General features: G+C 44.6%; 1 pseudogene; it reads right to left on the bottom strand.

Annotated features, from left to right (window-relative positions):
- The window catches only part of LOC135527408 (histone-lysine N-methyltransferase PRDM16-like), a 472,536-nt pseudogene that overhangs the window by 49,203 nt on the left and 396,983 nt on the right, over positions 1–26,350 (bottom strand).

Here is a 26,350-nt window from a genome sequence, read left to right as displayed (position 1 = left end):
CCAACCTGATCGCTGGTGGTTATGATTAGCATGGTGGAACCAACCTGATCGCTGGTGGTTATGATTAGCACGGTGGAACCAACCTGATCGCTGGTGGTTATGATTAGCATCACTGGTGGTTATGATTAGTGGAACCAACCTGATCACTGGTGGTTATGATTAGCACGGTGGAACCAACCTGATCGCTGGTGGTTATGATTAGCACGGTGGAACCAACCTGATCGCTGGTGGTTATGATTAGCACTGGTGGAACCAACCTGATCGCTGGTGGTTATGATTAGAACCAACCACTGGTGGTTATGATTGGAACCAACCTGGTTTTGATCGGTGGCTGGTGGTTTTGATTAGCACGGTGGAACCAACCTGATCGCTGGTGGTTATGATTAGCACTGGTGATTATGATTGGAACCAACCTGATCGCTGGTGGTTATGATTAGCATGGTGGAACCAACCTGATCACTGGTGGTTATGATTAGCATGGTGGAACCAACCTGATCACTGGTGGTTATGATTGGAACCAACCTGATCATGGATTGGAACCAACCTGATCGCTGGTGGTTATGATTAGCATGGTGGAACCAACCTGGTCACTGGTGGTTATGATTAGCACGGTGGAACCAACCTGATCGCTGGTGGTTATGATTAGCACGGTGGAACCAACCTGATCGCTGGTGGTTATGATTAGCACGGTGGAACCAACCTGATCGCTGGTGGTTATGATTAGCATGGTGGAACCAACCTGATCACTGGTGGTTATGATTAGCATGGTGGAACCAACCTGATCGCTGGTGGTTATGATTAGCACGGTGGAACCAACCTGATTGCTGGTGGTTATGATTAGCACGGTGGAACCAACCTGATCGCTGGTGGTTATGATTAGCACGGTGGAACCAACCTGATCGCTGGTGGTTATGATTAGCACGGTGGACGGTGGAACCAACCTGATCACTGGTGGTTATGATTAGCACGATGGAACCAACCTGATGGTGGTTATGATTAGCACGGTGGAACCAACCTGATCACTGGTGGTTATGATTAGCACGGGTGGAACCAACCTGATCGCTGGTGGTTATGATTAGCACGGTGGAACCAACCTGATCGCTGAACAGGTGGAACCAACCTGATCGCTGGTGGTTATGATTAGCACGGTGGAACCAACCTGATCACTGGTGGTTATGATTAGCACGATGGAACCAACCTGATCACTGGTGGTTATGATTAGCACGGTGGAACCAACCTGGTCACTGGTGGGAACCAACCTGATCGCTGGTGGTTTTGATTAGCACGGTGGAACCAACCTGATCACTGGTGTTATGATTAGCACGGTGGAACCAACCTGATCACTGGTGGTTATGATTAGCACGGTGGAACCAACCTGATCACTGGTGGTTATGATTAGCATGGTGGAACCAACCTGATCACTGGTGGTTATGATTAGCATGGTGGAACCAACCTGATCGAACCAACCTGATCACTGGTGGTTATGATTAGCATGGTGGAACCAACCTGGTCACTGGTGGTTATGATTAGCACGGTGGAACCAAGCTGATCACTGGTGGTTATGATTAGCACGGTGGAACCACCTTATCGCTGGTGGTTATGATTAGCACGGTGGAACCAACCTGATCGCTGGTGGTTATGATTAGCACGGTGGAACCAACCTGATCACTGGTGGTTATGATTAGCATGGTGGAACCAACCTGATCACTGGTGGTTATGATTAGCATGGTGGAACCAACCTGATCGCTGGTGGTTATGATTAGCACGGTGGAACCAACCTGGTCACTGGTGGTTATGATTAGCACGGTGGAACCAAGCTGATCACTGGTGGTTATGATTAGCACGGTGGAACCAACCTGATCGCTGGTGGTTATGATTAGCACGGTGGAACCAACCTGATCGCTGGTGGTTTTGATTAGCACGGTGGAACCAACCTGATCGCTGGTGGTTTTGATTAGCACGGTGGAACCAACCTGATCGCTGGTGGTTATGATTAGCACGGTGGAACCAACCTGTTCGCTGGTGATTATGATTAGCATGGTGGAACCAACCTGATCGCTGGTGGTTATGATTAGCATGGTGGAACCAACCTGATCACTGGTGGTTATGATTAGCATGGTGGAACCAACCTGATCACTGGTGGTTATGATTAGCACGGTGGAACCAACCTGATCGCTGGTGGTTTTGATTAGCACGGTGGAACCAACCTGATCGCTGGTGGTTATGATTAGCACGGTGGAACCAACCTGATCGCTGGTGGTTATGATTAGCATGGTGGAACCAACCTGATCACTGGTGGTTATGATTAGCATGGTGGAACCAACCTGATCACTGGTGGTTATGATTAGCATGGTGGAACCAACCTGATCGCTGGTGGTTATGATTAGCATGGTGGAACCAACCTGGTCACTGGTGGTTATGATTAGCACGGTGGAACCAAGCTGATCGCTGGTGGTTATGATTAGCACGGTGGAACCAACCTGATCGCTGGTGGTTATGATTAGCACGGTGGAACCAACCTGATCGCTGGTGGTTATGATTAGCACGGTGGAACCAACCTGATCACTGGTGGTTATGATTAGCATGGTGGAACCAACCTGATCACTGGTGGTTATGATTAGCATGGTGGAACCAACCTGATCGCCGGTGGTTATGATTAGCACGGTGGAACCAACCTGGTCACTGGTGGTTATGATTAGCACGGTGGAACCAAGCTGATCACTGGTGGTTATGATTAGCACGGTGGAACCAACCTGATCGCTGGTGGTTATGATTAGCACGGTGGAACCAACCTGATCGCTGGTGGTTTTGATTAGCACGGTGGAACCAACCTGATCGCTGGTGGTTTTGATTAGCACGGTGGAACCAACCTGATCGCTGGTGGTTTTGATTAGCACGGTGGAACCAACCTGTTCGCTGGTGATTATGATTAGCACGGTGGAACCAACCTGATCACTGGTGGTTATGATTAGCACGGTGGAACCAACCTGATCGCTGGTGGTTATGATTAGCATGGTGGAACCAACCTGATCACTGGTGGTTATGATTAGCACGGTGGAACCAACCTGATCACTGGTGGTTATGATTAGCACGGTGGAACCAACCTGATCACTGGTGGTTATGATTACCTGATCACTGGTGGAACCAACCTGATCGCTGGTGGTTATGATTAGCTGACTGGTGGTTATGGTGGAACCAACCTGATCGCTGGTGGTTATGATTAGCACGGTGGAACCAACCTGATCGCTGGTGGTTATGATTAGCATGGTGGAACCAACCTGATCACTGGTGGTTATGATTAGCACGGTGGAACCAACCTGATCGCTGGTGGTTTTGATTAGCACGGTGGAACCAACCTGTTCACTGGTGATTATGATTAGCACGGTGGAACCAACCTGATCACTGGTGGTTATGATTAGCACGGTGGAACCAACCTGATCGCTGGTGGTTATGATTAGCATGGTGGAACCAACCTGATCACTGGTGGTTATGATTAGCACGGTGGAACCAACCTGATCACTGGTGGTTATGATTAGCACGGTGGAACCAACCTGGTCACTGGTGGTTATGATTAGCACGGTGGAACCAACCTGATCGCTGGTGGTTATGATTAGCATGGTGGAACCAACCTGATCGCTGGTGGTTATGATTAGCATGGTGGAACCAACCTGATCACTGGTGGTTATGATTAGCATGGTGGAACCAACCTGATCACTGGTGGTTATGATTAGCACGGTGGAACCAACCTGATCACTGGTGGTTATGATTAGCACGGTGGAACCAACCTGATCGCTGGTGGTTATGATTAGCATGGTGGAACCAACCTGATCACTGGTGGTTATGATTAGCACGGTGGAACCAACCTGATCACTGGTGGTTATGATTAGCACGCTAACCAACCTGATCGCTGTATTCACAGTTTTATTTCACTTCAGATATCATGATACGCATACACAGGCATACACACATAAATTAGGCTCGTTCCAAGAGGCTAGGTTATCAAGGTGAATTGGGACAAAACTCGAACATGTTTTGACCTTTCACCAGTTAAAATATCACCAACCTGATTCAAGTGTCCTCCCTGTTCCGTTTTATAGGAATGCTCACAGCGAGGGCATGTCTATGTAATGCTGAGGGTCCCCTTGCTGGTCTTCTCTATGTTGCATGTTCTGCTGCAAACTGTCAATCTCTCAAACAACTGCAGCAGGCAATCCTCATAAACAATGTCCTTTATCTTATGAGGTGGTGTCACAGGCCCTCCCAGTCAACATGGTAATACAATAGACAGACATGTGGTAAATTGGGGAGGCAGGGTAGCCTGGTGGTTAGAGCATTGGACTAGTAACCGGAAGGTACAAATCTGTCGTTCTGCCCCCGAACAGGCAGTTAACCCAATGTTCCTAGGCCGTCATTGAAAATAAGAATTTGTTCTTTAACTGACTTGCCTAGTAAAATAAAGCTGGAAAAAAAATTACATTCTGTTATAAACAAAGCACAAGGCTTTTGAATATGCAATTCACAAACAAAATGACGAGTAGGTAATGAACCTACTAGTTTATCACACTGGGTATTTTTTAGACAACTTTTCACAAAACTCACTTTACCATTGTCGATGAAGCCTTCTGTGTCATCAGGGCAGTTACTCAAGATAATTCGAGGTAGTCACTAGTTACCACAGCAAAAGTCATAAAGGCTGCCTATTTCTATAATTTCTCTTCTTAAAATGTAATTTTAAATATATCCCTAACCTTAACCACACTGCTATCCTTATGCCTAACCCTAGACTTAAATTAAGACCAAAAAGCTCATTTTTGTTTTCATACATTTTTACGATATAGCCAGTTCTGTTTTTGGGGATGTGGTAACTAGTGGAAAGCCAAATTATATGCTTTACAGACTGTAGCTCCAGATTGGATTAGATTCAGGCCGCTGACGCCGTAATGGGTACTTGTTCACTGTATTAGTCAGACTTACATGCTGACCAGACTGCTTGTGTGCATGTTGAGTCTGTCCATCCACACCAGATGCGATCTGGACACTCAGTTTGACAAACAAACTCTGAACCAACTATATTAATTTGGGGACAGTTCAAAAAGCGTTACACATGTATGGCAATTTAGCTAGCTAGCCTGCTGTTGCTAGCAAATATTTCCTGGAATATAAACATTGGGTTGTTCTTTTACATGAAATGCACAAGGTCCTCTACTCAATGAATACACAGATAAAAGGGTAAACCGAGTTTGTTTCCAGTAATCTCTCCTCCTTCAGGCTTCTTCTTCTTCTTTGTACTTTATTTGGCAACCAACTTTAAGGTGCATTACCACCACCAACTGGACTGGAGTGTGGACCTCAGTTCATCTTTCAATCACCCACGTGGTTATATGCTCCTAACAACCAATGAGGAGATGGTATATGCTCCTAAAAACCAATGAGGTGATGGGAGAGGCAGGACTTGCACAGCATCAAGCATCACAAATAGAACTAAGTTCTATTTTAGTGCCTGGCCACACAGACGCTCGCGACCAGTGTGGGTGCAATGATTGACTACCATGTATGTGTCTATTTATTTTGCTCGCGCATGCGACACCAGCGGTGTGGTCAGCATGCTAGACATGGGTTAGCTACCACTATAGCTGCATCCATTATTTAGTCTTGCCCCAGACAATATAGAATACACTTGTATGAGTTACGAACTAACTTGCAAATCCAACTTGTAGGCTAACGTTTGCTAGCTAGCTTGCCTCACGACGTGAGTTAAAAAAAATATGATAATGTTACATAACCAGCAGTATCTAGACTATACAGTCTATGAGCTACGACCTAACTAAATTGTAGCGGTAGCTAGCTACTCTGCTTCGCTAGCTAACATTAGCTAGGCTGCCTCGCTAGCTAACAATAGCTTGCCTGCCTCGCTAGCTAACAATAGCTTGCCTGCATCACTAGCTAACAATAGCTCGCCTGCCTCACTAGCTAACAATAGCTCGCCTGCCTCACTTTATCAAGAGATGGCTACCTAGCTACATAAACAGTAATGACGTTATCTAACGTTGTTAGCTAAATTATACCAGAGAAGCCATTATATTCCAGTGTCTCTGGTTATACTCACCACCACCAGTCGTTGCACACCAAGCTAGCATTACTGGTGCAGACAGTTGTGGACAGACAAACTCCAAGCATCTATTCCGACCGCATACTAGGGTCCTTCGGCAGGGCATGCTAACCATAGATCTTTGGCTATGGAGGCATGGTCAATCCGTATAGGCCCTGTGATCCTTTGAGCGCGTTGGGGGCAATGAAGCCCCATTCAATGACGGGAAGCAAATTCGGCGAAGGGGCGATATGCACGTGGAGCTCGGCAAAAGGGTGCATGATTTGTTGACATAATTGTAATCCAAACCCAACCTTAATGTATTTGTTGTCACGCACTGAGGTTTCAAATTCTGTTTTAGACGATTCTGACTTTATGACAGAAATGTTCCTATTTACACTTTGTTCTCAATTTTGACACTGTAATAAATGATAACGGCACTGAGCCCATTTCTAAAATGTTTTATGAGTTGGAGAACACATTGGGAGGGATGTTCCTGCATGCAGAATCCTTCTAGGTCCTTGACATCCTTCATCTGAGTTTATGGATGGCCCTCTTCAATTCAATTAACAGGTTTTCAATGAGACTGAGATGACCATTGCACAATTTTGATTTTGTGGCCAATGAACCATTTCTTTGTAGATTTTGCTGTGTGCTTGGGGATATTGTCTTGCTGGAACATCCACTTGTGTCCATGTTTCAGCCTCCTGGCAGAGCCAACCAGGTTTTGGTTCAAATATCCTGGTACTGGCCAAAGTTCATGATGCCGTTGACCTTAACAAGGGCCTTAGGACCAGTGGAAGCAAAATAGCCCCATAACATCAAAGATCCACCACCATATTTTACAGTAGTTTTGGGGTTAATTTCTGCTCATGCATTCTCATTTCATTTCTACGCCGAACCCACCTTTGGTGTGCATGGTCAAAAAGCTCTATTTTCATGTCATCCCAAAAGATGTCAACGACTGGAGTTTGCTAAATGGCACTTGGATTGCAACCGGTGCTTTGGGCAAATGACATGAAATTAGGTCTCTTTGGTCACGCACACCAGTGGTGGGTTTAGCGTCAATAAAAAGGTATGAGCAAAAACTAACCCCATACCTACTGTAAAATATAGTTGTGGATCTTTGATGTTATGGGGATATTTTGCTTCCACTGGTCCTGAGGCCCTCATGAACTTCACCCAATATCCGGAGAGTTTAGCCAAAAACCTGGTTGCCTCTGCCAGGAGTCTGAAACTTGGCCACAAGTGGATCTTCCAGCAAGACAATAACCTCAAGCCCACATCAGAATCATCAAATATGTCGTTAATTGGCCACAAAATCCACGTTTTGCAGTGGCCATCGCAGTCTCCTGTGGTTTGAATTGAAGAGGGCATTCCATAAGTGCATATGAAGGATATCAAGGATCTGGAAGGATTATGTATGGAGGAATGGTGTAAGATCCCTCCCACTGTTCTCTAACTCATACACCATTTTAGAAAAAAGCTCAGTGCCGTTATCCTCGCAAGGTTAGGTATTGAAATGTATTTTGACCCCTACCTTTTTGAGATTTTTTTAGCTCAAAATCTCTTTCTCCGAGAAAATGTATTAGTATAAATAATATAATTTCCTCCATTTTTTAGCATACAATACATACTGAACAAAAATATAAACGCAACATCCCACAATTTCAATGATTTTACCGAGTTTCAGTGAATACAAGGAAATCAGTCAATTGAAATTCCTTAAGCTAATGGATTAATCTATGAATTTTACATGACTGGGCAGGGCACAGCCTTGGGTGGACCTGTTAAGGCATAGGCCCACCCACTTGGGAAACAGGCCCACGGACTGGGAAGCCAGACCAGACAATCAGAATTTGTTTTTCCCCACAAAAGTGCTTTATTACAGACAGAAATACTCCTCAGTAAGCCCAACTACCCCCTTTTTCTCCCCAATTTAGTGATTACGATCTTGTCTCGTCGCTGCAACTCCTCAACGAGCTCGGAAGAGGCGAAGGTCGAGTCATGCGTCTTCTGAAACATGACCCACCAAAGCACGCTTCTTAACACCCGCCTGCTTAACCCGGAAGCCAGCTGCACCAATGTGTTTCAGGAAACACTGCTCAACTGATGACCGTTGTCAGCCTACAAGTGCCCAGCTCACCGCAAGGAGTTGCTAGAGCGCAATGAGCCAAGCCCCACCGGCACAGAATTTGTGAGAGTTAAGCTTTTTGTGTGTATGGAACGTTTCTGGGATCTTATATTTAAGCTCATGAAACATGGGACCAACACTTTACATGTTGCGTTCATATTTTTGTTCAGTTTATCTCAGTATTTGCATTATTCATTTTATACAGTCATTTCTGCTCATCTTTATTGAGTTTGTCAATAGTTCCAGACCCTGCTGTATATTGTGTATATATAGCCTACATATTGAATATAGGTTCTAACATGAGTGTCAACTTCAGTTGCTTATCTACATACAGTGTCTGGTGAGGACTCTGGTCTCCTTGGGGCTGAAATACCTGTATATTGGGTCCATGAAGAAGGCCGAGGGCTTGGTGTAATGCAGGGAGGGCTGCTGCTGGGGCGGCTGGGCCAGGGGCTGCTGATGCTGTGACAGCAGGAGCTGGTGGAGGGGGTGGCCCTGGGGGTGCAGGGTGTGTTGGTGCGGGTGGCTGTCGGGGTGCTCCTCCTTGCATTGGTTCTTGCGGCTGGACGGCTGCTCAGGGGCCACCACCCCGTTGTGCACATCCCGTCTGTGGCTGCTGATGCTGAGGTCCAGTGGCTGCTCCTCATCCCCCGGGAGAAGGAGGGGGGTGTTGCTGCTACCGCTGGGTGGGGTCGACTTGGCGGGGGCCGGCAGTTTCGGTTTGGTCTTCTTTGGCTTGGTGGTGGGGTCAAAGGGTGATGGCTCTTCAGTGCGAGGGGCAGCCATTTTGTGGGGTGGCGGATGTTGAGCACGAGGCGACTTGGGCTCAGCCTTGAAGAGCATGCCGGGTTTGAGGGCACCGGCCCGCTCGGTGAAGGGGTAGAGGGGGTGAGGTAAGTTGGGTAGGAACTGGAAAGGGAACATTGAATGGCAGGGCTTCGAGCCCATATTCTTCTCTTGCAGGCCCATGAGCGCAGGGCCAAAGTACTTCTCGGCGATGGAAGCGATGGCCTTGATGGAGTCAGTGGCAGCGGTGGCCCCTGTGGGGGGCAGTGCCTGCTCGTCCGGATGCGGAAAGAAGGAGTGCTGGGAGGCGACCGAGAGGAAGGGGGGCTGCTCGCAAGCCAGGTTGAACGAGCTGGACACCGCCGACACTGAGCCGCTGTTCACGTTGTCCGGCCGCCCATCCTGACCCATCCTATCTGTCCCCACCACCCCTCTAATGCCTGCCTCCTTCCTTCTCTTTCTGCCGCTGACCCGCTCCCGTTGTTCCCGCTCACTCTCAGCGTCGCTGTCTAACTCTGAACACGAGGCGGTGCCGGTGGTGGTGTCTAGGTTGGTGCTGCTGGTGGTGTTGACTTCCTCCAGGTTGCTGCCGTCCAACACCGCCGACATCTTGGTTTTGGCCTTGACTTCTCTGTACGCCAGCTCCAGCCTCGCTTTGTCCTCCCTCTCCTGACTGCTGAGGAGACTATTTCCTCCGTTGTTGTTGTTGATGGAGCTGATCAGAGACAGTGGAGTCCCGTCCAGGGGGCTGTGAGGCAGCTTGCCCTCCTGGCTCCCACCGTTGTTACTGTTCTTGCGCAGGGGGCTCTTCAGAAAGGGGCTGGGGGGCAGTAAGGGCGGTCGGAGGTAGAGCGAGGGGACGAAGAGATCCGGGAAGCCATGGGAGAGCGAGGGGAAGCCATGCGGCCTGGGGGAGAAGGATAGGCTGGCGTGAAGATGGGGCCGGGAGGTGAAGTAGTCAGGGAAGGCCAGACCTGATTGGTTGAGTCCCGGTTGGTGGTGGTGGGGATGGGACCTGGACTTGGCCAGGATGGGGCTGCTCATGGGGATGCCGGGAGCAAACAGGCCCCCGGCAGGGCCATGATGGTTCTTGCCCTCACAAAAACGCTGGTGCTTGTTGAGGGAGGAAGTAGTGCTGAACATCTGACCACAGTCCTTACACTTGATCTGGGTGCGGCAGTCGGCGTGCATGCGCTTGTGGCGGCACAGGTTGGAGAACTGCGTGTAGGACTTGAGGCACACCTCGCCTGGGGAGACACACAGCCCACATGGGCCTGGTTAAGCCCATTTAAACACTGTCACTAACTCAGAGTACCAAGTCAACAGTCAACACAGATACAACACTACTTAGAAATAATATACACTGTGTACAAAACATTAAGATCACCTTCCTAATATTGAGTTGCACCCCCCTGTGTGCTTAGTGTGCAAAGAGAGCATCGTTGTCTTGAAAGAGTATCTTGTCCCGACACTTCCAGACAAAGCAGAGATATATAAGAATATGTCTTCTGAGCAGAGGGCAAGTGCATCGAAACAGTTGCTTTCTCAGTTGCAAAAGCAGCAAGGACTTTTCACAAAACTGCTTTCAGGAAACAACAGAATTACGAGAGCTAACTATGTAATGTCCAACGAAATTGCTAAACATAGCAACCCATTCGCTGAAGGCAAATTCATTAAAGAATGTTAAATTGACTCTGAAGCAATACTTTGCCCCGACAAGAAAGAGCTGTTTGAAAATGTTTCCCTGTCAAGATGAACAGTGACCTGGCGTGTTGAGGACATCTCAGAGAATATGGAGCAACAGTTGAAAGACAAGGTAAAGGATTTCACCTATTTCTCCTTGGCCCTGGATGAGAGCAGTGATGCACGTGACACGGCTCAGTTGTTGATATTCTTACGAGGCATAACCCCAGACTTTGAAATAGCAGAGGAGCTGGCTTCAGTGCAGTCAATGAAGAGCACAACATTAGGGAAACATTTATTGGAGGAGGTTAAAAAGTGTGTAGCAAAGCTGGGACTGAGTTTTGAAAGTTATCCAGTGTGACCACTGATGGTGCCCAAACTTGACAGGAAAAAACTTTGGCCTTTTGAAAAGGATACAAGATCAAGTAGCTGAGCTGAACCCAGATCAGATCATTATTTACCTGAATTGCATTATTCACCAAATGGGCCATGTTGTGGATACAGTGACTAAAGTGGTAAACTTCATAAGAGCAAAATCTTTAAACCACAGGCAGTTTGTCTCACTGTTGGAAGAGACAGAGTCGGGTCATGCATATGTCCCCTACCACAAAAACATGAGATGGCTGAGTTTGGGGAAGGGGCTTAAAAGGGTGTGGGACCTGAGTTCGGCGATTGCTGAGTTTTCGCAAATGAAAGGAAAATATGTGGATTTCCCTCAACTGCCAGATAAATAATGGTTGGCTGATTTTGTCTTCACCGTGGACATCATGGCCCTCGTGAATGAACTGAATTCCAAACCACAAGGGAAGGGCCGTTTTGCATATCAGATGCACAGCCTTGTCAAAGCCTTCAAGGGAAAATTACTCCTGATTTCCAAGTAGAAGTCAATAATCTCACCCACCTTCCGATTGTAAGTCTGAGCTTATCGATCTTCAGTCTGATGCAGTGATTGGAGAACTATTCAAAACAATGTCACTGACGAGGTTCTATGTATCTCTCAATGAACAAAGCTCTCCAAAGATTATGAATTATGCTCAGAAGATGTTTGTACTATTTGGGTCAACCTATGCATGTGAACAGACATTTTCAGTGATGAAATATAACAAGTCAAGGCACAGATCATCTCTTACTGACTCTCACCTCTCAGCAATCCTGCTCATAGCGATGTCAGAAACTATACCTGACTTCACTGCTGTAGTCAATGCCCATCAGAAAATATACCTGACTTCACTGCTCTAGTCAATGCCCATCAGAAACTATACCTGACTTCACTGCTCTAGTCAATGCCCATCAGAAACTATACCTGACTTCACTGCTCTAGTCAATGCCCATCAGAAACTATACCTGACTTCACTGCTCTAGTCAATGCCCATCAGAAACTATACCTGACTTCACTGCTCTAGTCAATGCCCATCAGAAACTATACCTGACTTCACTGCTCTAGTCAATGCCCATCAGAAACTATACCTGACTTCACTGCTCTAGTCAATGCCCATCAGAAACTATACCTGACTTCACTGCTCTAGTCAATGCCCATCAGAAACTATACCTGACTTCACTGCTCTAGTCAATGCCCATCAGAAACTATACCTGACTTCACTGCTCTAGTCAATGCCCATCAGAAACTATACCTGACTTCACTGCTCTAGTCAATGCCCACCAGAAACTATACCTGACTTCACTGCTCTAGTCAATGCCCATCAGAAACTATACCTGACTTCACTGCTCTAGTCAATGCCCATCAGAAACTATACCTGACTTCACTGCTCTAGTCAATGCCCATCAGCAATCATCAGAAACTATACCTGACTTCACTGCTCTAGTCAATGCCCATCAGAAACTATACCTGACTTCACTGCTCTAGTCAATGCCCATCAGAAACTATACCTGACTTCACTGCTCTAGTCAATGCCCATCAGAAACTATACCTGACTTCACTGCTCTAGTCAATGCCCATCAGAAACTATACCTGACTTCACTGCTCTAGTCAATGCCCATCAGAAACTATACCTGACTTCACTGCTCTAGTCAATGCCCATCAGAAACTATACCTGACTTCACTGCTCTAGTCAATGCCCATCAGAAACTATACCTGACTTCACTGCTCTAGTCAATGCCCATCAGAAACTATACCTGACTTCACTGCTCTAGTCAATGCCCATCAGAAACTATACCTGACTTCACTGCTCTAGTCAATGCCCATCAGAAACTATACCTGACTTCACTGCTCTAGTCAATGCCCATCAGAAACTATACCTGACTTCACTGCTCTAGTCAATGCCCATCAGAAACTATACCTGACTTCACTGCTCTAGTCAATGCCCATCAGAAACTATACCTGACTTCACTGCTCTAGTCAATGCCCATCAGAAACTATACCTGACTTCACTGCTCTAGTCAATGCCCATCAGAAACTATACCTGACTTCACTGCTCTAGTCAATGCCCATCAGAAACTATACCTGACTTCACTGCTCTAGTCAATGCCCATCAGAAACTATACCTGACTTCACTGCTCTAGTCAATGCCCATCAGAAACTATACCTGACTTCACTGCTCTAGTCAATGCCCATCAGAAACTATACCTGACTTCACTGCTCTAGTCAATGCCCATCAGAAACTATACCTGACTTCACTGCTCTAGTCAATGCCCATCAGAAACTATACCTGACTTCACTGCTCTAGTCAATGCCCATCAGAAACTATACCTGACTTCACTGCTCTAGTCAATGCCCATCAGAAACTATACCTGACTTCACTGCTCTAGTCAATGCCCATCAGAAACTATACCTGACTTCACTGCTCTAGTCAATGCCCATCAGAAACTATACCTGACTTCACTGCTCTAGTCAATGCCCATCAGAAACTATACCTGACTTCACTGCTCTAGTCAATGCCCATCAGAAACTATACCTGACTTCACTGCTCTAGTCAATGCCCATCAGAAACTATACCTGACTTCACTGCTCTAGTCAATGCCCATCAGAAACTATACCTGACTTCACTGCTCTAGTCAATGCCCATCAGAAACTATACCTGACTTCACTGCTCTAGTCAATGCCCATCAGAAACTATACCTGACTTCACTGCTCTAGTCAATGCCCATCAGAAACTATACCTGACTTCACTGCTCTAGTCAATGCCCATCAGAAACTATACCTGACTTCACTGCTCTAGTCAATGCCCATCAGAAACTATACCTGAGTCAATTCAGAAACACTGCTCTCTAGTCAATGCCCATCAGAAACTATCAACCTGACTTCACTGCTCTAGTCAATGCCCATCAGAAACTATACCTGACTTCACTGCTCTAGTCAATGCCCATCAGAAACTATACCTGACTTCACTGCTCTAGTCAATGCCCATCAGAAACTATACCTGACTTCACTGCTCTAGTCAATGCCCATCAGAAACTATACCTGACTTCACTGCTCTAGTCAATGCCCATCAGAAACTATACCTGACTTCACTGCTCTAGTCAATCAGAAACTATACCTGACTTCACTGCTCTAGTCAATGCCCATCAGAAACTATACCTGACTTCACTGCTCTAGTCAATGCCCATCAGAAACTATACCTGACTTCACTGCTCTAGTCAATGCCCATCAGAAACTATACCTGACTTCACTGCTCTAGTCAATGCCCATCAGAAACTATACCTGACTTCACTGCTCTAGTCAATGCCCACCAGAAACTATACCTGACTTCACTGCTCTAGTCAATGCCCACCAGAAACTATACCTGACTGCCCATCAGAAACACTGCTCTAGTCAATGCCCATCAGAAACTATACCTGACTTCACTGCTCTAGTCAATGCCCATCAGAAACTATACCTGACTTCACTGCTCTAGTCAATGCCCATCAGAAACTATACCTGACTTCACTGCTCTAGTCAATGCCCATCAGAAACTATACCTGACTTCACTGCTCTAGTCAATGCCCATCAGAAACTATACCTGACTTCACTGCTCTAGTCAATGCCCATCAGAAACTATACCTGACTTCACTGCTCTAGTCAATGCCCATCAGAAACTATACCTGACTTCAATGCCCATCAGAAACTATACCTGACTTCACTGCTCTAGTCAATGCCCATCAGAAACTATACCTGACTTCACTGCTCTAGTCAATGCCCATCAGAAACTATACCTGACTTCACTGCTCTAGTCAATGCCCATCAGAAACTATACCTGACTTCACTGCTCTAGTCAATGCCCATCAGAAACTATACCTGACTTCACTGCTCTCAGTCAATGCCCATCAGAAACTATACCTGACTTCACTGCTCTAGTCAATGCCCATCAGAAACTATACCTGACTTCACTGCTCTAGTCAATGCCCATCAGAAACTATACCTGACTTCACTGCTCTAGTCAATGCCCATCAGAAACTATCAATGCCCATCAGAAACTATACCTGACTTCACTGCTCTAGTCAATGCCCATCAGAAACTATACCTGACTTCACTGCTCTAGTCAATGCCCATCAGAAACAGAAACTATCAGAAACCTGACTTCACTGCTCTAGTCAATGCCCATCAGAAACTATACCTGACTTCACTGCTCTAGTCAATGCCCATCAGAAACTATACCTGACTTCACTGCTCTAGTCAATGCCCATCAGAAACTATACCTGACTTCACTGCTCTAGTCAATGCCCATCAGAAACTATACCTGACTTCACTGCTCTAGTCAATGCCCATCAGAAACTATACCTGACTTCACTGCTCTAGTCAATGCCCATCAGAAACTATACCTGACTTCACTGCTCTAGTCAATGCCCATCAGAAACTATACCTGACTTCACTGCTCTAGTCAATGCCCATCAGAAACTATACCTGACTTCACTGCTCTAGTCAATGCCCATCAGAAACAGAAACTATGCCCACAGAAACTATGACTTCACTGCTCTAGTCAATGCCCACCAGAAACTATACCTGACTTCACTGCTCTAGTCAATGCCCATCAGAAACTATACCTGACTTCACTGCTCTAGTCAATGCCCATCAGAAACTATACCTGACTTCACTGCTCTAGTCAATGCCCATCAGAAACTATACCAATGACTTCACTGCTCTAGTCAATGCCCATCAGAAACTATACCTGACTTCACTGCTCTAGTCAATGCCCATCAGAAACTATACCTGACTTCACTGCTCTAGTCAATGCCCATCAGAAACTATACCTGACTTCACTGCTCTAGTCAATGCCCATCAGAAACTATACCTGACTTCACTGCTCTAGTCAATGCCCATCAGAAACTATACCTGACTTCACTGCTCTAGTCAATGCCCATCAGAAACTATACCTGACTTCACTGCTCTAGTCAATGCCCATCAGAAACTATACCTGACTTCACTGCTCTAGTCAATGCCCATCAGAAACTATACCTGACTTCACTGCTCTAGTCAATGCCCATCAGAAACTATACCTGACTTCACTGCTCTAGTCAATGCCCATCAGAAACTATACCTGACTTCACTGCTCTAGTCAATGCCCATCAGAAACTATACTGCTCTAGTCAATGCCCATCAGAAACTATACCTGACTTCACTGCTCTAGTCAATGCCCATCAGAAACTATACCTGACTTCACTGCTCTAGTCAATGCCCATCAGAAACTATACCTGACTTCACTGCTCTAGTCAATGCCCATCAGAAACTATACCTGACTTCACTGCTCTAGTCAATGCCCATCAGAAACTATACCTGACTTCACTGCTCTAGTCAATGCCCATCAGAAACTATACCTGACTTCACTGCTCTAGTCAATGCCCATCAGAAACTATACCTGACTTCACTGCTCTAGTCAATGCCCATCAGAAACTATACCTGAACTGCTCTAGTCAATGCCCATCAGAAACTATACCTGACTTCACTGCTCTAGTCAATGCCCATCAGAAACTATACCTGACTTCACTGCTCTAGTCAATGCCCATCAGAAACTATACCTGACTTCACTGCTCTAGTCAATGCCCATCAGAAACTATACCTGACTTCACTGCTCTAGTCAATGCCCATCAGAAACTATACCTGAAAGTCAATGCCCTCAGAAACCTGACTTCACTGCTCTAGTCAATGCCCATCAGAAACTATACCTGACTTCACTGCTCTAGTCAATGCCCATCAGAAACTATACCTGACTTCACTGCTCTAGTCAATGCCCATCAGAAACTATACCTGACTTCACTGCTCTAGTCAATGCCCATCAGAAACTATACCTGACTTCACTGCTCTAGTCAATGCCCATCAGAAACTATACCTGACTTCACTGCTCTAGTCAATGCCCATCAGAAACTATACCTGACTTCACTGCTCTAGTCAATGCCCATCAGAAACTATACCTGACTTCACTGCTCTAGTCAATGCCCATCAGAAACTATACCTGACTTCACTGCTCTAGTCAATGCCCATCAGAAACTATACCTGACTTCACTGCTCTAGTCAATGCCCATCAGAAACTATACCTGACTTCACTGCTCTAGTCAATGCCCATCAGAAACTATACCTGACTTCACTGCTCTAGTCAATGCCCATCAGAAACTATACCTGACTTCACTGCTCTAGTCAATGCCCATCAGACTTCACTCCTCACACTGATTGAGTAGTTTAAATGTAATGTTCAGCTCTCTCTCTTTCTTGTGTTTTTGTCCGTGGTGCTGAATGTACAGTGTACTTTTCTCTCTGTGTAGTTCATTGCATGTTTAATAATGAAAATACCTACCAAAAGGAGAACATGGATGTGGTTTATTTCTGTGCATGTTAAAAAAGTCAAATAAGTAGCATATCTGGACGTGATTTACAGTAGATATATCTGTCAACACAGTCATACACATGATGTGTAATCCTGTAATATGATTCTGGCCCGCGATGGCAAAAATATATTCTAATGTGGCCCTCATTGGAAAGGAATTGCCCAGGCCTGGTCTACGTCATGGAAATAGCAGGTGTTCTTACTGTTGGTACACTCACTGTACATGTACATAGACTGGGCCTTTTTCTCTAAAGGCTGTATCTATGCAAATCGCAAATCATGCTTCACTATGACCGGCAACATATATACCATATCTCCACAGTGGGCAACCTACTTTTCACAATATATTCTATAAAGTGTTGCTTGAATACAGACTGTACCTATACATGTATATTAGCATAAACACACATATGTGCACATGGGTACAAACAGAAAAGCAAAGCAGAAGGTTAAGAGAGAGAAGACAAGGTAAGGTATCATGGCTTCCGGCATCCTGGAGAGCTGGAGCTGGAGCAGAAACTGTTGATCCACGTTTATATCAAATCTGCCCGTGCCGAAAGAAACCCATTTTACCCCCCTCAGAAGGAAACACACACACACACACACAGGGGGAAAAAAGAAACACAAAGTAGCACTTTTTTAAAAGTCCCACTAAAGATGCTCAACAAATCAGTAACATATCAGCTGCAGAGGGATCGTAGACTGGGAAAGAGGGCCCACTTCCTATCTTTGTCAATGCAAGTGCACCCTCTATCCAACTTAATGAGCTGGACTATCAAAATAAAGTGTTACCCATACAACAAGAAGAGGAGGAGAGGCACGGAGGGAGGAATGGAGGAGAATAACAAAAACAAGAGAAAAGGTGGGGAAAACACACAACAAAATGAAAGACGTAACAAGAAAAAGAAGGGATGGGGTCACGGAATTGCCTCTGACCTACGGGATTGTATCTGCTACTGTCGCTGGCCCTGCTTGGGGTTGGAGAGAGATGGAGGGAGGAGGATGAGGAGTAGGCCTTTAGACACAGGGAGGTAGAACTAGATGTGGGTTGGCTAGGCCATATCGACTTGGGTTGCGGAGACTTACAGATGAAGGGCTTGACACTACTGTGAATGTGCTTGTGCTGCTTGAGGCCCGATGAGGTGGCGAAGGTCTTGCCACATTCGGGGCAGGTGTGAGTGCGCGCCCCTATGTGCTGCGAGCGGATGTGGCGCTGCAGGTTGCTGGGGTCCGTGAACACCTGTGGGTAGGGAGGTGGCAGAAACATTTCCATTGACACACACACACAGATAAAAAACAGTTATGGTCAGCAGTCATCACTGTGTGTTGACACTTTCAGAATATATATACTACTGAGTAAAAAAGCTTATACTGCATCAGCCAGTTTCCCGGGAAGGTCTTTGTGATGGTGGTTACATTCACCAACAACTAACTTTATGGCCAGTAGTGCTGAGCGATTAACCAACGTTTTATTTTGGGGGGTTACTAATTGACCAAAGTCAATTCAATTACTTGAATTCCATTAAGTTTGTTTTCTTGTCTATAGAGAAATCAAATAATTCACGAGAGAAATCAAGTCAAGAACTTTATGTGGGATGCTGGGCTGAAGGGAGTTGTAGTTTTCATTAAGCCAAATAATGAACCGAGTTCAGCGCAGAAACATGGTAATTAACTACAACGACCATAATTCATTGCGCCTATTTTTTTCTGGCTCAGACAAGAGGCGGGTCAGAGAGGAAGAGGTGAAGTGAGAGGATTCACTCTTGCAACTTCACACAGCCATTGAAGAGGAGTGGGACAACATTCCACAGGCCACAATCAACAGCCTGATCAACTCTTATGGGAAGGAGATGTGTCGCGCTGCATGAGGCAAATGGTGGTAACACCAAATACTGACTGGTTCTGATCCACACCCTACCTTTTTAAAGGTATCTGTGACCAACAGATGCATATCTATATTCCCAGTCATGTGAAATCCATAGATTAGGGCCTAATTCATTTATTTAAATTGACTGGTTTCCTTATATGAACTGTAACTCAGTAAAATCTTAGAAATTGTTCCATGTTAAGTTAATATTTTTGTTCAGTGCACTTTGAAGAACAAGACATTCCCCCCCAGATTCTGAAATTGCCCCCCCCCCCCAGTTGTATCACTGGAATGTGATACAAAATGAGGCAACAGTGTGCTTTAAGACTCTGAGCGGTCGGGTAGGTGTGTTTATCCGAATGGATGAAATCAAATAAAGAAATACCCCCCCACTTCTAAAGCCCCTGCCTGTAAACACAATCATTTCTAATGTCGTGTTTAAGTTCTGAGTTTTAAGTAAATCGATTACATCTATTTCCTCGCTAGCCTCGCCTTCCTGTTATGTTCTGTTTTGCAGGTAGCTTCTCTCTACATGTGATTTCACTTCGCACTTAAGTTATCTTACATGTTATTTAGATACTAAGCCTGTTGAGAACAATATTCCAACAGGATGCGTACGTTTTCTATGTACAGTGATGGTCAGGTATTGTTCACTATGCGACTACGAAACATCGGTTCGACTCGTTAAGTCTGAGCTGCTATAGAATTAAATGTTTCTGTACTGTTACAGTTTTACACCGTTTCAACTATAGAACTGGAGGTTTATGGAAAGCCTATCCCTGACTCTGGTTCAGTTCTTGATTGGAGTTTGGCTGGCTGTCAAGTTATGGTTACATACGCATTAAAGAGGGCAGTACAGGGAGAACATAGATAACTGACTGGCTGACTGCTCCAGCCTGAACCGAGATGAGATGATGACTTTAACCTCTTGATGCTATGGGGGCGCTATTTCATTTTTGGATAAAAAGAGGTGCCCATTTTAAGCGCAATATTTTGTCACAAAAAGATGCTCGACTATGCATATAATTGATAGCTTTGGAAAGAAAACACTCTGACGTTTCTAGAACTGCAAAGATATTCTCTGTGGGTGCCCTAGAACGGGAGCTACAGGCAAAACCAAGATGAAACGGCATCCAGGAAACCAGCAGGATTTTTGAGGCTCCGTTTTCCATTGTCTCCTTATATGGCTGTGAATGCGAGAGGAATGAGCCTGCCCTTTCTGTCATTTCCCCAAGGTGTCTGCAGCATTGTGACGTATTTGTAGGCATATCATTGGAAGATTGACCATAAGAGACTACATTTTCCAGGTGTCCGCCCGGTGTCCTCCGTCGAAATTGGTGCGTCTTTTTCAGCTGCTGGTATTTTTCCATGCGATTCTGAGGGGAAAGCAGGCTTCCACGAACTGCATATCAATGAAGAGATATGTGAAAAAACACCTTGAGGATAGATTCCAAACAACGTTTGCCATGTTTCGGTCGATATTATGGAGTTAATTCGGAAAAAGTTTGATGTTTTGGTGACTGAATTTTCGTTTCGTTAGCCAAATGTGATGTACAAAACGGAGCGATTTCTCCTACCCAAAGATTCTTTCAGGAAAAACTGAACATTTGCTATGTAACTGAGAGTCTCCTCATTGAAAACATCCGAAGCTCTTCAAAGGTAAATGATTTTATTTATTTGGTTATCTGGTTTTTGTGAAAATGTTGCGTGCTAAATGCTACTCAAAATGCTAAGCTAGCTTAGCATACTCTTACACAAATTAGTGATTTGCTATGGTTCAAAAGCATATTTTGAAAATCTGAGATGACAGTGTTGTTAAGAAAAGGCTAAGCTTGAGAGCAGGCGCATTATTTTCATTTTATTTGCGATTTTCAGAAATCGTTAACGTTGCGTTATGCTAATGAGCCTGAGGCTTTATTCACGATCCCGGATCCGGGATGAGGAGTATCAAGAGGCTAAGGAATTAAAATGAATAAATTCATGAAATGGAAACTAAGCAATATACACAACTGAAATATTGTATTATTTCATAGTAATTTCCCATTTTCTATTGATGTCTACCCAATGTGGACCGAACAGGTGCAATTGAATATTTTAAATGTTTTGGCTATTGAATGTTCACTATTTTTGGCCTTAGAATTTCCATTAAAAAGCTCTAAATTCATTGTTATGTCATTATTTTATAATGCATTTCATGTTTAAAAAAAAAAAGTTCAACTGAAATCCGGGATAATTTTTTTCTAATCAAACCGGAACCAAACCGACCTCAAAAACCACTAATCACTCAGCACTAAATGCCAGACAACCAGTTAGCTGAATAAACAGCAAGTAATGACATTTTCAAGTCATAGCATGAACTGACATGATTAAGTTGGTACTAAATTGCATTTATGCTTGCGTTACACTAACTTAATCACAAAATCATATGGTTAAAATCCTATTTTCTACATACATACACAATGACTTTTCTCCCCAGTCAATTCACTACTGTGGCTAGGATCAGCATTCACCAAGGTAGCAAAAGAAGCCTGTGTTTCTGCGCACAACTTACATGCCGGGTGTGCTGTACCTTATCGCAGTTGTGACACTGGAACTGCTTGCCGCTGTCGTGGGACATCTGGTGGCGGTTGAGGTTGGACTTCCAGTTGAAGGCCTTGGGACACTGGTCACACTTGTACTCCCGCTCCTCTGTGTGCACAATCATGTGTTGGCCCAGACTGGACAGGGAGCACAGACACACAGTCATTCAGGATGAGGAAACTCTTCAAATCAGTAGTGTAGAGGTAATGGTAGCACTGTGTGTGTCCCTGCGTGCTACCCTATGTGTGTGTGTGTGTGAGCGTGTGTGTGTGTGTGAGCGTGTGTGTGTGTGCGCGTGCACGTGTGTGTGTGTGTGAGCGTGTGTGTGTGTGCGCGCGTGCACGTGTGTGTGTGTGTGTGTGTGTGTGTGTGCGTGCGTGTGTGTGTGTGTGTGCGTGCGTGCACGTGCGTGCGTGTGTGTGTGTGTGTGTGCTGCACCTGTACTCGTCGGGGAAGATCTTCTCGCAGTCCTTGCACTCGTGGACAGACTCGTGGTCGCTGTCGTCACAGCCCTGCTTGAAGGTCTCGTTGCTGAGAGTGTCGAACACGGACCCGGCGCTGGAACAAAAGCACTTCTGGTGCCGCTGCAGCTCCAGGGCCGAGGTGAACAGCTCGTCACAGTCCTCACAGCGGTACATCTGTTCGTCTGTGGTACAATCTGACTATTTATTTTTCGGAAATGTGTCTTTTGCAAAAACAGACAACACACACTTGTGAATAGCCTGTAGGTTAGATAAGGTCCCTCTACACACACACACACACACACACACACACACACACACACACACACACACACACACACACACACACACACACACACACACACACACACACACACACACACACACACACTAAGGGTAAAAGGCTGAGCAGGATAACTACGTAGCTCCCCAGCCAACATCCATCTGTGATCCCAAACTGAACATACAATCATAAACAGGAACCAGGAATGTCTAGCATTTCAAGTTTAGAAAAGATAAACCTCTCACTCTCCTGTCCAAGCGAATCAAGTGCATGTTCAAATGCTTAAACAACCACTCTCCCATTAGCTTTGACCTAAAACATAAACACATCTAAGAACAATCAAATGTAGCCTGGGCTAGTCAGCTTTACATCTTAATTAACACATAGCTAATTACTTTTCAGTTCAGTGGTGGCGGCTGTTCAGTGGCTTTAGGCTATAGCATGCAAAGGAAGCAAAAGGCTAAACATTTGTCATTATTTTCCAGGTTGATAGCCTTTGAAATGCGTTTCCCAACCAAGGTCAAACCAATGGAACTGTGAGGAAGGCGATTTCAATGGCGGCTTTCTGACCTGGCGCCAAGTTCAACAACTCAGGCCAAGTTGAAGAGAGGGGTCGGGAATGGGGGAGTGTAGGGTGGATGTTGTCCAAGAGGAATGAGCCATGCGTGTTTAGGCTAGGTTGCAGAGTGACAAAGCCAGGCATGGACCCCCCAGATGTTCCCCCCTAGCTGTGTTTTCTGTAGATGTAGATGCTGCCAGTTGCGCAGACCAGGACAGAGACAACAGTGCCTTCAGAAAGTATTCATACCCTTTGACTTATTCTACATGCTGTTGTGTTTCAGCCTGAATTCAAATTGGATTCAAAAAATAATAAATCTCAACCACCTACACATAATAGCTCATACTGACAAAGTGAAAACATGTTTTTAGAAATTGTAGCAAATTATTAAAAATAAATTCAGATCCCTTATTCAATGTTAAAAGCAGCTTTGGCAGCGATTATAGCTGTGATTCTTTCTGGGTAAGTTTTGCACACCTGGATTGTAACATATTTGCACATTATTCTTAAAAAAAATGTAAGCTCTGTCAAGTTGGTTGTTGATCATTGCTACACAGCCATGTTCAAGTCTTGCCATAGATTTCCAATTCAATTTAAATCAAAACTGTAACTAGGCCACATCTTGGTAAGCAACTACAGTGTATATTTGACCTTGTGTTTTACGTTATTGTCCTGCTGAAAGGTGAATTTGTCTCACAGTGTCTGTTGTAATGCAAACTGAACCAGGTTTCCTCTAGGATTTTGCCTGCGCTTAACTCGATTCTGTTTATTTTTATCCTAAAAAAATCTCACTAGTCCTTGCCGATGACAACCAAACCCATAACATGATGCAGCCACTACCATGCTTGAAAATATGAAGAGTGGTACTCAGTGATGTGTTGTGTTAGTTTGCCCCAAACATAAACATTTGTATTCAGGACATATAGTTCATTTCTTCGCCACATTGTTTTCAGTTTTACTTTAGTGCCTTATTGCAAACAAATGCATGTTTTGGAATATTTATATTCTGTACAGGCTTCCTTATTTTCACTCTGTCATTTAGGTTAGTATTGTGAAGTAACTACAATGTTGTTGATTGATCATCAGTTCTCTCTTATCACAGTAATTCAACTCTATAACCGTTTTAAAATCACTGGTGGCCTCCATAGTAAAATCCCTGAGCTATTCCCTTCCTCTCCAGCAACTGAGTTCGGAAGGACACCTGTATCTGTGCAATGACTTGGTGTATTGATACACCATCCAATGTGTAATTCATATCTTCACCATGCTAATAGGGATATTCTGTGTTTGTTTTTATTTTATTTTTACCCATCATTTGCAAGGCATTAGAAAACCTCCCTGGTCTTTGTGGTTGAATTTATGTTTGAAATTCACTGCTCGATAATTGTATGTGTGGGTTACAGAGATGAATTATTTATTCAACAACCATGTTAAACACTGATATTGCACAGAGTGAGTCCATGCAACTTCTTATGTGACTTGTTAAACACATGTTTACTCCTGAACTGATTTAGGCTTGCCATAACAAAAGGGATTGAATACTTATTGACTCAAGACATTCAGCTTTTCATTTTAACTTAATTTGTAAACATTTCAAAAAACATAATTCCACTTTAACATTATGGGGTATTGTGTGTAACCCAGTGACAAAATATATTCGAAATTTAACCCATTTTATATTCAGACTGTAACACAACAAAATGTGGAAAAGTTCAAAGGGTGTGAATACTTTCTGAAAGCCCTGTATCTGAGAAGAGCAGAAAACAATGAAGCATCATGGCTCAATAAATGACATGGTACTAAACAGGCCTAAAGATTAAGAGCAAACAGTATAGAAATCTGCCAACAAGCAATTAGTAGCCAAAACTTGTGTCACTCCTGGACAACTTTTTAGCTTTTACATTCCCCACATATTTGGCCGTTTGGAACAATTTTACAGATTAGCCTCATTGGCTAATCTAAACAAATATAATATTACGTTTTAAAAAATGTTATTGATAGATATAGAGCTTTGCCTTATGTGATGGGTTTAGGGACAATGAAATTGGAAGCGCATATAACAGTATCGTTTCATTGCACTGACTGACGGTAGCCACCTGTCCATGATCCTGAATAGATGGTTACGGTATGTGCTATTTGAATGCATCTAGGGCTACCAGTCTTCATGTGGCTTTTCTTCAACATCACGTGCTTTCTTGCGCGCAAAATGACAGTTGTGTACAGTATATGGCTGCATTTCAGATAGGCCTAAAAAAACATGTTGTATATAGCACTAGTATGACCAACACCGCGTGTCGCCTACTAAACGAAGTAAGCAAACGTTCACTCTGGTATCATTACATTTGCATTACTGTAAAAGTGATGTCAATACTATGACAACAACACACCGCCTCCTCTTCTCTCCCTCCCTGCTATCTTGCTATAGCGTGTGCATGTGCGTTTGGAACTCTGCCACACAGAAAATAGTGCGTACCTGGAGAAAAGGCGGATTGGCTACACTCATTGAATAGTGTTACACATTCGACAGCAATATGTAGCCTATCGTTCTAATTATTAGAGTGTAATTAAGCAATGAAGCCTGGAAGAGTCTTTGATAGCCTAGTGTCGAGCTGATCTGGGCGTGATGATATTCACAAATGATGTGCAGACCTACCGCAGCAGCTACGGCTGCATTTCAAATACACTTGTAGGCCTATGTCGTAGTGGGGCATATATCCTTCTTGTGTTATTAGGCTTCTATCAAACGACGGTTGTTGATGTGTCAGGCTACGTTTCAGATCAATTTTTGTACATTTGAACAGCAGCAGGATCAATGGACCTTGTTTTATTAAGGCTCTAAAGCAATTCTAGCTGTGCCCCCTCTCAGACATGTCATCCTGGAGCCGGGCCTGCAACGTTGGCACCTGCCCTGTCCCAGCATTGCCATGACCTGACTTGACCTAACTATCAACTCAAGTTGATTCAAAATGACTTCGAGTGTATGGCTCACCTAGTTCATACTGTATGCCATTTATTCAGCTGGCAATAACCAGATGCATTAAAAGGGGAGAAGTGTAGCAACAGCACTTTGTCTAAACATGGATTTGAACAAATGACCCTCTGGTCTCAATTGTCCATTACTTCCATCTCAAAGGCTATACATGCATAGCTGCCACCA

The sequence above is a fragment of the Oncorhynchus masou genome, chromosome 33 (assembly GCF_036934945.1).
Source record: "Oncorhynchus masou masou isolate Uvic2021 chromosome 33, UVic_Omas_1.1, whole genome shotgun sequence".
NCBI classification, from domain to species: Eukaryota; Metazoa; Chordata; class Actinopteri; order Salmoniformes; family Salmonidae; genus Oncorhynchus; species Oncorhynchus masou.
The sequence above is the reverse complement of the archived record's forward strand: the minus strand, read 5'-3'. Positions and strand labels throughout refer to the sequence as shown.